Here is a 15,473-nt window from a genome sequence, read left to right as displayed (position 1 = left end):
GGGCATCCTGTTCTCTTCGCTGTGCTTGTAATACCTGATAGATGAAACAATATGAGTTGACGGTATTTGGGCAAAGTGGGTTTGGAAGTTTTACCACTTCTTTGTTGTTTTCTTCTTGTTTTTGTGCCGTGCTGTTAACAGTCGATGCTAGATCAGCCCGTGCCTCGTTTGCGGGAGCGTTGATATGATACTTGTCCGGCTGAGTGTATATTTTGTTACAGATTTGTCAGTTAACTCAAGACCGTTTCTAGTTTAGAGAGAAGAGACTTTTTAGAAAGAAGAGGCTGATTTTTTATACTCACGTCTTTGCTGCCTCCGATCCTATTCGTCTCTTGTACTGCTCCTGTTGACGCTCTTGAGGGAGCATCATCTATTGTTGGGTTGCTTGTTCTATTGCTTCCATCCTCTTGCTCGGTGTTCTTGACGACATGCTGCTGTTGGCCTTTATGTTTCGGTGGCGTTCTCTTGCCGTGTCCCTGACAGAATCGAAGACAGATTTTTTAAGTTCAAGTTTGAAAGCATCGCTTTCGAGTCACATGGATGATGTATTTGTTCTCATTTACCTGTTTCTGATCTTGATTCTCTGCTTCTGCAGCTACTTTTCTACCTTGTTCTTGCTGTCCTTCGGCACTTGCTGTATTAGTTGATACGTGCTCCTTGCTTTGCTCTTTTTGCACCTTGTTATGTTCTTTTGTCTCCCTCTGGCTAATTCTCGAGGTCTGTGTTCTTGATTTTGTCATTCTTTTCTTCCTTTCATGTTTGTTTTGTTGGTCTTGTTCTTCCTTCTTCCTTTTTCTCCTCGCTCCTGGTTCTGCTGTGGCTGCGAATTCTTTCATGTGGTTGCCATGTACAAGTGCAACTGTGGCTCCTGCGTCTGCTCCATCCTTTAACTTCAGCGTCGTCTCTTCTGGTAAGCTCACTCTGCAAACAATGTCCTGAAATTTTCTAAGTTGTTCGAGAGAATCAATCAGGGCCGTTGTTTGTTGCACCACTGATTTCTTCATGTTTTCATCTAATTCCTCCTCTTGTTCGCTGCATTGGTGTCCAGCCCTGGTCTTTATTCCCGGTATCTGTTTTGTTTCGTCGAGTACTTGTTTCAACGTCTATCCTTCCGAATATTTCATATGATCCTGTGCTGGTGCCTGTGACTGGATCCTTGCTTCCACTCGTGCTGACATGTGCTTCGTCCTGGCGCTTGGTTGGAGGTGGTAGTAGCTTCGTCGTCTGCTGGTGCTCCTGTTGTTGTGCTGGTATCATCTGTATTGAATACGAAGGTATTGCTGTGCTGGCATAGAAGATCCTCTCTGCTGTTCCTTTCCATGTCTGCATTGTTTCGGCAGAATGGAATTGGTTAGACTGGAAACCGTTTTTACAAGGGATAATGCATATATATTCAATAGGGCTATACCTTTATCTTGCCAAATTCATAGTCATCTGGTCGTGCTTTTCCGTCCCTTTTCATGTCTGCTCTAGCTATTTTCTTTAGGTCACTCTCTTTTAGGTGGTTTGCTCGCGGTAATGATGTCTTGTCCATTGTCTTTGCAATCTTGCGCATTTCTATTGTGTCGGTCGGTAGCAGCAGGGAGTCGAGGTACATTATTACTGGTCCCTGTGCTAAACCATTGAGATGCTTTTTGTTCTTTTCTTCCTGAGGCAACAACCTGTGCTTCTGCCATATCTTGGCTCCTTCCTTAATACTTTCGTTGATTACCTCGCATAAATCCATCTTTGCCATTTCTGGATAGTCCAAGTCCTTGACCATAATGGCTTGTTTGCTGAAGGTAGGGGAGGTTGTTCCACAGACAACGTTGTGGAAAAAAAAGGAAAAATATTTTAACTGATTTCCTGTTTGATTGTTCGTCATCTACTTTCACCAATTTTTGTAGTTCTTTAAACAGATCGTCGTGATGGAAATCCATTTTCTTGAGGCCAAGTTCTGTGATCAGTTCTTTCATTGAAGTTGAGCTCTTCTCTGGCCTTGGTGCTGACTTTTCCGTGCCGTTTGGGTATCCAAACACCTTGTGTATAGCTTCCTTGGTAATCTTGATTTCTTTCAGCTGATCAGCATCACCGAATGTTATTGTCATGCTTTCTGTGTCCAGGTTGTCGTAGATGTGTGCTGCAAGCGGTTTGCAGATGGAGCGCTTTATTTGGCATTCCTCTATGCTTCCAAACCCGGCCGTCCTAACATCTTGCCGGTGACGTTCTTCTAGTAAGTTCCATGCTCTATTGACCTGATCAAATGCTGCTCCTGCCTTGATTTCGCATTTGTCCTTAGTTGTTGTTGCATCATGTTCATCATCCGTTCTTGCTGCCAATTCTTTTCCACTTGTGTTTATCCTCTTTCTCCGCTTCTGTCTTGGTTTTCCCTGTGTAGAAAAAGAGTGTTTTGTTATAGAGGATGGTTTGGTTTTCATGGGTGAAAAGCGGTAGGAAAAATCTGTAGAGAAAATGTTTTACATCATTGTTGCTGTCCTCTGCGGCGCCACCGTTGTCCCCTGCGGCGTCATCGCCCTTTGCACGAATGAGATCATCATCATGTTTTGTGCCATCGTCGTCGTCGGCAGCATCACGCTCTGACTCTTTGGTGGCATCATCCTCGTCTTCTTCCAACCGTTGTCTTTTGTTTTCCTTCTTGGTTTTAGTTAGTTCATTCTTGACCCCTGTAACTGCTGGCGGGAGCACCATTAGAGGTCTTGGCCGCTGCTGCTGCAAGGTAGCACAGTCGCTGATGAGTTGAGTTTTGTCCTTTATCTTTTGTCTTTTTGTTCTAGGAGGAACGACAGTCTTGGTTTCTGATGGCCTCTCTTTTTGTAGCTCCCTGCTCGAAGTTGGTGCTGGCACTTGCTCGGGTGCTTCGTTGTCCATGTTCCGCTTCGTTCTTTTTTCTGACGGGTCAGGAGAGATAAGTGGTTTTTCTGGATATGCACTATTAAGTTCAGTCAAAATCGTTTCAGTATCTCCTCCTGCACATCAGTCACCTACACGATGATTATGTAACAAAAGGATTACGTAGCAAAATCGAAATAAATGGGATATAGTTTTAAAACCATGTCTTCCATGACTGCAGAAAAAGAATCTGAAACTTAATCTACATAGATTCATAAGATAGCCCTTTTCTTTCATTTCCTGAGCTAAAAAGGCGATCAATCCATTGTTTTCTTGTTATATCAAGTCTTCTTCCTAACTCTTGGTTTGGCCAATGAGTGAGGGAAATTAGGGTCAGGTGTGAGCAGTATGGCTGCTGTCAAGTCCATATCAGTGAGGGGAAGTCTTTTTTATAGGGAAAAACACTACAAATGATATTCTGTAAATATAATTGTAAGGTTTAGAGGGTAAGATAGAATATTCTCGAATGAATAATGATACACATAGTGTGTGAAAAATTTCATCGAAGTGTAATTTCCCAAGACTGTGTGGACGTAAGTGGTTAACTTACTGTTGCTGCTACATAGTTTTTGTTATATGGTTTGAGTGAGCCTTTTATAGTACCTTGCTGCATGGCAGGCTGTTCTGCAGGTACCCTGTTTTCCTTATTACCATTCCTTGCTGCGTAAAAATGCCCAGGCATTAGCAGCAGTAGAAGCAAAATTTAATTTCACAGCAAAAAGAGGAGATGCATCCCGTGGACTAAAAAACGGCACTGCCGGAGAGGCACAAATTGTTTCACGCTATAAGCACATAGCTAGATCTATTATTGGAGCACGGATGTTGATATGAGAGAGGCACATAATTTGAAACAGATAAAATCAACGGATATATAGAATCTCCTGTAAATAGCAGGTTTTGAATTTAAGGATGCTCTCATGGTTTGAATCTAGAGCAGTGTCCTAGATAGTTCTGGCATGCACAATACGTTTTAGGCAAATATCTTGCGAGCAGATTTCTGTGGCGGATAGTGGTAGCATCCTATTGCACGCGTGTCTACCTTATTTCAATTTTGCTAGAAAAGTCTAAACAGACTTTTTGGAAACGCGGTTTTGTGTGGCGGTTAGGGTTCATGTCCGTCAAAAAGGGGGGAAATCACTTTGATCGAACTGTGGTAATGGAATGTAATGGATTAATATTTTTTTACCTTCGATTGCTTGTGAGGGATTCGTCGCATCCATCGGCTGCGTTTTCTCCTTGCTCTCTGTTGGTACCTCCGCCACGAGCAGGGGTCGTCGCCGTCAGTCGGCGCCGCCGCCGGGAGAGGTTTTTGATGCTTTCGCGATTGTCTGTATCTCGAAGTGGATGGCGGCTGGTGGGTGAGGCGAACGCGATTTGGATTTTTGGTTGGTCTGCTGGATTGGACAATGCGGGCAAAAGCAGAGAGGAGGGTGTTCGAGAGAGGGGAACTGGTGAATTGTTCGAGATTTTCGGTGCGAAAGCAAAAGGAAGAAAGGAGTGGAGGGAGAGAGGGAAATGGTCCAACCGTCGCGAATCTTCGACCATCCGGTTTCACATCAAGATTGGTGTAACTTTCTGTGGGCTTCAATGGGCTTGTTTTTTTCCTTGCTTGCTCAACTGCGGGAGCGTTTTTTTATTTTAGTGTGGTGACATCGACGTGGGCATGGTTTGGTGTTACCCAGAGTCACGTTCGTGCCTGCGTGGGTTACAGACGTTTTCTATGACGTTCCACGATGAGGCGCATGGAAGTGAGGCCACCAGCGCTCACCCTCCTATGGAAATGGCGAAGCGTCTCGAATCTTGGACCGTCCGTTTGGACATCAAGATTGGTGAAACTTTCTGTGTACTTCCATGAGCTTGTTTTTTGCTTGCCATCTTAACTGTTAGTCGGTGGGATGTTAGCATTTTTTTGATTTTAGTGTTTTTGTGTGATCCACAGGGGCATGGCTTGGCGTTACTCAGAGTTACGTTCATGGTTCTTTTTGTTCCAAACGATTCCGCTCGCCAATTCATTTGGAGAGGCATGGACATGAACTCATGGGAAGCATGTTAACGCATTGGTCAGAGTCAAGTTACCATGGTTGTATGCTTTTGGTATTTCCAAATGATACCACTCGCTCGTTCTCTTGGAGAGGAATGGACGTGAAAACGGCGGGGGCAAGTATTGTTATTAGCCAGAGTCACGTTTGTCCACGCGTGTGTTACATGCATTTTCTCTGGTGAGTCACTGTGAGGTGCGTGGAAGTGAAGCCGAGTTGGCAGTCTGTTGCCAATGCAACAGGCACACTCCTGACGCTGTGTATGGAAATGTTTTCTTGTCAAGTCGTTCCTTTTTTGTGGAGAGTCGCGGTGGTGCGTTCCAGGGAGGCACTATTTGTTATTAGAGAGAGTCACGTTTCATTGTTCTTTGTGTTCCAAATGATTCCGCTCGCCAGTTCATTTGGAGATGCATGTACATGAACTCATGGGAAGCATGTTAACGCATTGGTCAGAGTCAAGTAACCACGATTGTATGCTTTTGGTATTTCCAAATGATTCCGCTCACTCGTTCTCTTGGAGAGGAATGGGTGTGAAAACGGCGGAGGCAAGTATTGTTATTAGCCAGAGTCACATTTGTCCACGCGTGTGTTACATGCAATTTCTCTGCCGAGTCTATGTGAGGTGCGTGGAAGTGAAGCCGAGTTGGCACTGTGTTGCTAATGCAACAGGCACACTACTGGCGGTGTGTATGGAATTGTTTTCCTTCCTTTTTTGTGGAGAGTCACGGTGGTGCATTCCGGGGAGGCACTGTTTGTTGTTAGAAAGAGTCACGTTTCATGGTTCTTTGTGTTCCAAATGATTCCGCTCGCTAGTTCATTTGGAGAGGCATGGACATGAACTCATGCGAAGCATGTTAACGCATTGGTCGGAGTCAAGTTACCACGGTTGTATGCTTTTGGTATTTCCAAATGATTGCGCTCGCTCGTTCTCTTGGAGGGGAATGGACGTGAAAACGGCGGGGGCAAGTATTGTTATTAGCCAGAGTCACGTTTGTCCACGCGTGTGTTACATGCATTTTCTCTGGCGAGTCACTGTGAGGTGCGTGGAAGTGAAGCTGAGTTGGCACTGTGTTGCCAATGCAACAGGCACACTCCTGACGCAGTGTATGGAAATGTTTTCCTTGTCAACTCATTCCTTTTTTGTGGAGAGTCGTGGTGGTGCGTTCTAGGGAGGCACTGTTTGTTATTAGAGAGATTCACGTTTCATTGTTCTTTGTGTTCCAAACGATTCCGCTCGCCAGTCCATTTGGAGAGGCATGTACATGAACTCATGGGAAGCATGTTAACGCATTGGTTAGAGTCAAGTTACCACGGTTGTATGCTTTTGGTATTTCCAAATGATTCCGCTCACTCGTTCTCTTGGAGATGAATGGACGTGAAAACGGCGGAGGCAAGTATTGTTATTAGCCAGAGTCACGTTTGTCCACGCGTGTGTTACATGCATTTTCTCTGGCGAGTCACTGTGAGGTGCGTGGAAGTGAAGCCGAGTTGGCACTGTGTTGCTAATGCAACAGGCACACTACTGGTGCTGTGTATGGAAATGTTTTCCTTCCTTTTTTGTGGAGAGTCGCGGCGGTGTGTTCCACGGAGGCATTGTTTGTTATTAGAGAGAGTCATGTTTCATGGTTCTTTGTGTTCCAAATGATTCCGCTCGCTAGTTCATTTGGAGAGGCATGGACATGAACTCATGCGAAGCATGTTAACGCATTGGTTAGAGTCAAGTTACCACGGTTGTATGCTTTTGGTATTTCCAAATGATTCCGCTCACTCGTTCTTTTGGAGAGGAATGGACGTCAAAACGGCGGAGGCAAGTATTGTTATTAGCCAGAGTCACGTTTGTCCACGCGTGTGTTACATGCATTTTCTCTGGCGAGTCACTGTGAGGTGCGTGGAAGTGAAGCCGAGTTGGCACTGTGTTGCTAATGCAACAGGCAGACTACTGACGCTTTGTATGGAAATGTTTTTCTTGTCAACTCATTCCTTTTTTGTGGAGAGTCGCGGTGGTGCGTTCCAGGGAGGCACTGTTTGTTATTAAAGAGCGTCACGTTCGTGCCAGCGTGTGTTACGGACGTTTTCACTAAGGTGTCACCTCGAGAAGCGTGCAAGTTAATTCGCGGATATAGTAAGATCTTGATATAAATATCATTTCAAAAAACAATGGCAATGGATAATAGTATGAATCCGACAGTAATTTCTCTGGAATACAGATAGACGTACACAGTAACTTAACTGTGTTTGAGATGTTTTTTATTGAATATATACGGACCATTTGAAAGAAGTTGAGTGGTTGTAGTGTGGACGAACGCACGGGGAGACGAAATGATAGTACTTGTGTTTCCCAGGCGTGCAGAGTTCGAGGTATTTAAGAGAGATTGTGAAAATTCGAGGCATCGGTTACTCTGTTTGACCGTCTGACCGGTGTGCATGTGTTATAAAAAGGTACCTACTCATGGAACACTCCACGTCCACAATTCTCCAGAGACAGGCCCCTCTTTCTAGCTGGTAGCTCCTTGCTTGCGCCATGACAGGTAAGAGGGGTTCTGGGTGTTCAAGCAACCATGCAGCGAGGACCAAAGCCGCGGAAAGAAGGGAGAGGTGCCGCCGCTATACTGCCCCGTTGCCAGGTGTCCAACGATCTCTCGCGTGGAGGCGAATCCTCCCACAAGCGCATTCGCCATGGAGACGATCTTGGCAAGATGGTAGTACCGAATTCCTTAGCCAGCGACGACGTGCTCGATGAGCTAATTAAGCAGCAGCAGTTCATCGCTCGCCTGGAGAAGTTGGTGCAGCAGAGCAATGCCTCTATGGAGAAGTCCACTAGTCTCATATTTCGATCTCTGTGTGAGAATGAGTAGCTTCTCAAAGAGCACCACCAGAAGGATCAGGAGGCCGCCCGCTGGAAGAATCTGTATGAGCAGAGCCATGCGTTGGTGTAGAAGCTGTCGGGCGAAGTGGAGCAGCTTATGGATGAGAAGGCTGAGGTCCTCGTCAAGTACAAGAGCCTGGTTGAGGATTTGTATGCTGCTGTGAACGAAGGTCATGAGGCGACGAAGAAGCAGACTGAGGATGCGCTCGCCCACCAGCCGATCAAGAACGTTGCTGGAGTGTAGGCAGAGAGCTTGAAGCGTGTGTTTTTTCGTTGCGTTGGGGCATGTGGCCTTTTGTACTTACATGAATCTGTAAAGCATTTATGTGTTGCATTGTCATCGTGTTGTTTCGTTCGTTGGTACATGTAGATGAGTAGGCTCTGGGCATGGATGTCACTTGTTAGCGTCGGTCGTGAAGTGAATACAGCCGCGGTTCTGTACCAGGCAGCGACATGAGTTGTGTACTGACAATGGCGTGGACGTTCGTGGTACTGTTAAGGGTCACAGGCACGGGCGTGAAGCGCTAAGAGGCATGTTGCCGTATAATATGGAGTCACGCTCCCCTGTGTTTTTGTTCCGAGTGCTTCCGTCAGACTCTATCAGAAGGAGAGGGACGGCCGGTGAGGCATAGCTTTTCATTATGCACAGTCACGTTCGTTTCTTTAACCCAGCGGAATGGGTTGAGACGCCAACACTTACTATTGACTCTGTTGTTAAAAGCTTGTTTCCTTGTTTTCAAAAGCACAATCACACTTCTTTCTTGATGTTTCGTATATTACTCGATAAAGGTGTGGACTAGATTAGATGGAGAGGCACGGGCATGGTGTGGTGTTATATAGAGTCACGCTCGTCTGTGTTTGCGTTCCGAATAATTCCGTTGACTCGATCAGATGGAAACCCAGCGGAAAGTCATCATTTTGTCTTACTCACAGTCACGTTCGTTTCTTTAATTGCGGAAACCCAGCGAAAAGGGTTCAGGTGTGAACACTCACTATTTACTCGGTGAGGCACGGAATGGCTTGTTCGAGAGAAGCTGATGTGTTGTATTCTTTGCACGGTGGTGGGTCCCAGGAAGTGCCGGCGTGGTATTGTGAAGAGTCACGTTATGTTGTTTTCGTGTTCCAAATGTTCCAAATGATTCCGTTGAACCGTTCGCAACGGCAGGCATATCCGTGCAGCGCGAAGAGGCATGGTTATGATTTACCAAGAGTCACATCCGTGCGTTTATCGCGGAAACCCAACGGTTCGACGGGCGTCTCTTCGTACCTCGGGAGTGAACGCCACGTGGCGCCGCTCCAGAAACCTAATGGTCCGACGGGCGTCTCCTCCGGTGACGCCGCTCTGGCTCGTCGCCCGAGGCCAGGCTCCGGCTATTTAAGCAGGACGGGGTCTCGAAACCCTAGCCACATTCTACTCCTCCCTTCGTCCACCGCGAGGCCTTCGACTCCTGTTGCTCATAACTATTCACTGACCATCTCCGCCATGGCTAGGCAGAAGGAGACTACTCCAGACTGCCGTGCATTGTCGCGGGAGGAGATCCCGGCTCGCGAGGGTTCCTCGTCCGTAAGTTCACCCTGTTTCTACTTCTCCTTCATTCATTTTTTCTTTCTTTCGGTTGCTTTGATTTTGTTTGTGAAACATGAATTATTGTGGTCAGCTGACTCCTAATTTGATGTGGGTGTGCCTTGCTGATACTGATTTACAGTCAGTTGGAGGTAGGGTTAGTCTGCGTCATGGTCTTGAACAGAAGACCCCTGCTGTAGAATTGGGGAGCAGCTGTGGCTCGAAAGAGAAGGGAATGGTGAGCGGGGCGGCGACGGCAAGTGTTGTGAGGTCCTCGTTAGTTAGTCTCAATAACCTGGTCGATGAGATGAATACTTTGGTTTCACTTCCAAAGGCTGACAAAACGTACGAGCAGCTGCTGGAGATCACCTACGCGTGGAAGAAGCTTTGCGAGGAAACAAAGGAAGATTTGGAGAAGGCGAATGCCAGGATCGTAGAAATTACGACTGAGACGAGAAATCTCCTTAGAGAGCACATCCGGTCGTTGTAGGAATCGGCCACAGGTGTGAAGCGACATGACGAGAATATGAAGGCGCTGAAGAAGGAGATTGATGGACTGCGCCGGGAGCAAACCAGCAACAAGGTCGGTGGGGACTAGGTATACAGCAGCGTCCCTGGCTATTGTGTGCGTCTGGTGTTGTTAAGCAGTGGAGTGGAGTTTCTTACCTTGTCTTGTGAAATTTCGCTGTCAGCTATCTTGCTAACAAAATGTATTTTGGTTTCGAGTATCGTTGTAATTAGGCGCCATTACTTATGATGCACGGGACGTGAAGTCTCTGCATCCACGGTTGTGAACCTAGTATTGTAATGACTTGTGTACTGATGAAGGCGTGTACGTTTGTGGCTTTTCTGTGTTGCAGTGTTTTGGGTCACAGACACGGGCTTGCATCCCACAGATTCATGTTGTGGTTTTATATAGAGTCACGTTCGCCTGTATTTGTGTTCGAAATGTTTCCGTTGACTCGTTGAGAAAAATAGGCACGTATGCAGGTGAATCCCATGGGGGAATGGTTTCATCTTTCGCATAGTCACGTTCGTACGTTTATCATGGAAAGAAAGTAGAATGGGTTTAGATGTTAACGCTAGCTGTTTACTTTGTGAGATTCGAGAGTCGAGTTGTTTAAAAGCATAAGTTACTTGTTTGTAAAAGCCACGGTTCTGTACTGAGTTACGTCGCGCTTCTTTTATTAGAAGCACGGACGTGAAGTGAATATAGCCGCGGACGATGACTTGTGCACTGACGATGGCGTGGACGTTTGTGGCAGTGTTAAGGATCACAGGCACGGGCGTGAAGCGCTAAAAGGCATGCTACCGTATAATATAAAGTCACTTTCCAGTGTGTTTGAATTCCGAATGATTCCGTATAATATAGACGGAGAGGCACGGGCATTCAGCGCACAAAGGCACCGTCGGGTTCTTTCTTTAATTGGGGAGACCCACCGGAATTGGTTCAGATGTGAACACCCACTGTTTACTCTGTGAGGCACGGAATGGCCTATTTGAGAGACGCTGGTGTGGTATATTCTTTGCACGGTCATGGGTCCAAGGAAGGCACGGCGTTTTATTCCGTAGAGTGACGTTAGTTTGTCTTAGTGTTCCAGATGGCATGGTTTTATGTAGAGTCACGTTTGCCTGTATTTGTGTTCGAAATGATTCCATTGACCAGTTCAGTAGAGGTTGTGTGCGTCTGTAAAGGTTGAACAATGTCAAGCAATCGTCGTTGTCAGAACGGAGACAGTTTCGTTTCCATGTCAAGCAATCGTGTTTTGTTCTTAAGTAGTAGTACTACCCCGTCCAAAATAAATGTGTCAACTTTGCAGTACAATTCACATTGTACTGGTTAGTACAGAGTTGAGCGAATTAATTTGTGATGGAAGGTGTATGTTTTATTACAAATTGCAGTTTTAAGTACCATATTTGGGTCGAAAGGCGTATGTTTTATTACACTGTATTGTTTTATTATAGATTGCAGTTTCAAGTACAAAACAAACGTCTCAACTAGGGCACATATTTGATTCTAGAGATTTCAGTGTGGTTAGATTTGAATATGGTCTCAACATGGTTAGATTCTAGAGAGGCACTCAACAACATGCACAAAAAAGCCACAGATGTGCTTCTGAGAAGCACCGTCTTGCATGGTTTTACCGCAAGATGGGATTCGACATTTATCCAGGACATTCTGGGTTTTATAAGTGTAGAAAGAATTGTTTTTCACTTCTATGTTGTGTGGCAGAGGCACGGCAATTACTTTTGTGAGAGGCATGAATGTGCCGACGGAACGGGCACGGTCACGTATGAAATAGGTGCAAGGTGGTCCCTAATGTCTCCTTAATGTATCATCTATACACTTTACTGTTACAAGCACGATCGTCGTTCTTGTTGAGGCACGGAGGTGAAGGATGGAGCGCGATTGTCACGTCCCATATTAAGAAGGAAGCAAATCTTCACAGACCCGATACGTCGGAAGCTGGCCGTAAGGCACGCTCCTGCCTCTGTGTTTTCGATGACGTCACATTTAGTGCCAGTGGGGTGGACGTAATGCTCGGTTTGCTGATGTTTTTGTTGTCAGCAACTTTCTTAACATGTTATGCCCGACAGAGGTACGGTGTTACCCGACGTAGAGGCATGCACGTAACTAACTAGAGGCACGGAGACGTGATTCCAAGGGAGGTACGGACGCGAAAAGGATCGTTATGCAAGGACGTGAAGGTATGCCTCTGCTTTAAAGAAGCTTTCACTGGCACATTTTCATTGTGGGGGGCATGGACTATGAGCTCCATGTGTTTTCGAAGGCATTAGGCCTCATTAATGAACATATCAGAGAGAAGGTGAATCTTTTGGTTGACGTCTAGAATGTTGCGTAAAATGACGTGAAGCAAAGTTACGCATGGCCCCCTTGGTATCAGAGGCACATAGGCACATAAGTGCCTATTGTGGTGCACTGGAAATAAACTTGTGCAAAAGACATGTAACCTGCAAGCAAACTACAAGGTTAACTGCGACACAAGCAAACCTAAATTTATAACAAGCAAAAGGCAGTCTTGAGGGAAAGCAAATCTAATGAGAAATCTAGAATGTTCTAGATACTTTTGTTGGCCGGGACCATCTGCTTCAGTAGTCGTAGTCGCCACAGGACCTAGCGCGCTTCCTGGATGATGCTGATGTCGAGTTTTGTGTACTGATGAAGGCGTGTACGTTCGTGGCTTTTCTGTGTTGCAGTGTTTCGGGTCACAGACACGGCTTGCATCCCACAGATTCTTGGTGTGGTTTTATATAGAGTCACGTTCGCGTGTATTTGTGTTCGAAATGTTTTCGTCGACTCGTTGAGAAAAATAGGCACGTACGGAGGTGAATCCCATGGGGGAATGGTTTCGTCTTTTGCATAGTCACGTTCGTACGTTTATCATGGAAAGAAAGCAGAATGGGTTTAGATGTTAACGCTATTTGTTTACTTTGTGAGATTCGAGAGTCGAGTTGTTTAAAAGCGTAAGTTCCTTGTTTTTAAAAGCCACGGTTCTGTACTGAGTTATGTCGCGCTTCTTTTATTAGAAGCACAGACGTGAAGTAAATATAGCCGCGGACGATGACTTGTGCACTGACGATGGCGTGGACGTTCGTGGCAGTGTTAAGGGTCACAGGCACGGGCGTGAAGCGCTAAAAGGCATGCTACCGTATAATATAGAGTCACTTTCCCGTGTGTTTGAGTTCCGAATGATTCCGTCGACTCGATCAGACGGAGAGGCACGGGCGTTCAGCGCACAAAGGCAGCGTCACGTTCTTTCTTTAATTCGGGAGACCCACCAGAATTGGTTCAGATGTGAACACCCACTATTTACTCTGTGAGGCACGGAATGGCCTATTTGAGAGACGCTGGTGTGGTATATTCTTCGCACGGTCATGGGTCCAAGGAAGGCACGACGTTTTATTGTGTAGAGTGACGTTAGTTTGTCTTGGTGTTCCAGATGGCGTGGTTTTATGTAGAGTCACGTTCGCCTGTATTTGTGTTCGAAATGATTCCATTGACTAGTTCAATAGAAGAGGCACGGACATGAATGCCACTATGGCATGGTTGGGTCCGTCGGAGAGTCACGTTTCGTAAGTTTATTGTTGAAACAAAGCGGAATGGGTTTAGGTGTTAACGCTAAATGTTTACTTTGCGAGTGGCCGGTTTGAGAGTCAAGGTGTTTAAAAGCGTAATTTCCTTGTTTTTAAAAGCCACGGCTCTATGTGGCGCTTCTTTTATTAGAAGCACGGGCGTGAAGTGACTACAGCTACAGTTCTGTACCAGGTAGCGACACGACTTGTGCACTGACGATGGCGTGGACGTTCGTGGCAGTGTTAAGGGTCACAGGCACGGGTGTGAAGCGGTAAAAGGCATGCTGCCGTATAATATGGAGTCAGTTTCCTATGTGTTTGTGTTCCAAATGATTCCGTCGACTCGATTAGACACCGTCAGGTTCTTTCTTTAATTGGGGAGACTCAACGGAATTGGTTCAGATGTGAACACCCACTGTTTACTCTGTGAGGCACGGAATGGTGTATTTGAGAGACGCTGGTGTGGTATATTCTTCGCACGGTCATGGGTCCCAGGAAGGCACGGCGTGGTATTGTGTAGAGTGACGTTAGTTTGTCTTGGTGTTCCAGATGGTGTGGTTTTATGTAAAGTCACGTTCGCCTGTATTTGTGTTTGAAATGTTTCCGTTGACTCGCTCAGAAGAAGAGGCACCGACATGAATGCCATCAGGGCATGGTTAGGTGTGTCGGAGAGTCACGTTTCGTAAGTTTATTGTTGAAACAAAGCGGAATGGGTTTAGGTGTTAATGCTAAATGTTTAATTTGCGAGTGGCCGGTTCCAGAGTCGAGGTGTTTAAAAGCGTAATGTTTTTAAAAGCCACGGCTCCATGTGGCGCTTCTTTTATTGGAAGCACGGGCGCTAAGTGACTACAGCTACGGTTCTGTACTAGGTAGCGACATGACTTGTGCACTGATGATGGCGTGGACGTTCGTGGCAGTGTTAAGGGTCACATGCACGGGCATGAAGCGCTAAAAGGCATGCTGCCCTATAATATAGAGTCATGCTCCCGTGTGTTTGTGTTCCGAATGATTCCGTCGACTCGATCAGACGGAGAGGCACCGCCGTTTAGCGCACAAAGGTTCTTTAATTGGGGAAACCCAACGGAATTGGTTCAGATGTGAATACTCACTGTTTACTCTATGAAGCACGGAATGGCCTATTCGAGAGACGCTGGTGTGGTATATTCTTCGCACGGCTATGGGTCCCAGGAAGGCACGGCATCGCCTTGTGTAGAGTGACGTTAGTTTGTCTTGGTGTTCGAATGATTCTTTTGAATCGTTCGCACTGAAAGGCACAACTATGAAGTCAGTAGAGGCACAGTTATGCGTTACAGGGAGTCACATTCGTGTGTTGATTGCAGAAACCCCACCGTTCGACGGGCGTCCCCTCGTATTCGGTGTGAACGCCGCTCTGGAAACCCAAGGGTCCGACGTGCATTTCCTCCGGTGACGCCGTTCCGGAGGAGGTGGAGGTATTTAATAGAGTGAACGCCGTGTCGGCGCTGCGGAATCCAAAAGGACCGACGGCCGTCTCATCCGTCGGTGAAGTGAACGCCGCGTGTCAACGTTCCGTCGCCCGAGGTCAAGAAGCAGTTATTTAAGCCAAGCGGCGTCCGCCACCACTAGACATCATCCTGCTTCTCCCTCTTTCGCCGGCAATCTTAGGAAATCACCCATCTTCCTCTTTTCATTTGTGACGTTCCCCGCCATGGTTCGGCACAAGATAACTACTTATGCGATGCTTACTCCCGAGCGTCGCTTTCAGTTGCAGGAGGACATCCATTCGAGGCGCGCCGCTTGGGTCGCAGCGGGCATGTCTCCGGACTCGCCGGGGCCGGAGGAGATTGGGGAGGTGGAGGAAGTGGAGGGGGATGCGTCGGAGCTCATGCAGGGAGTTGATCCAGTGGGGGGAGATGTGATGGAGGAAGAGGAGGGGGTGACAAGGATGAGGAGGACGACGTGGAAGGCATGGACGAGGATGACGAGGACGACGAGGAAGGCATGGACGAGGATGAGGAGGACGACGAGGAAGGTGTGGACG

This window comes from Triticum aestivum, chromosome 3D, assembly GCF_018294505.1.
Source record: "Triticum aestivum cultivar Chinese Spring chromosome 3D, IWGSC CS RefSeq v2.1, whole genome shotgun sequence".
Taxonomy (NCBI): Eukaryota; Viridiplantae; Streptophyta; class Magnoliopsida; order Poales; family Poaceae; genus Triticum; species Triticum aestivum.
Note: the sequence above shows the minus strand (reverse complement) of the source record.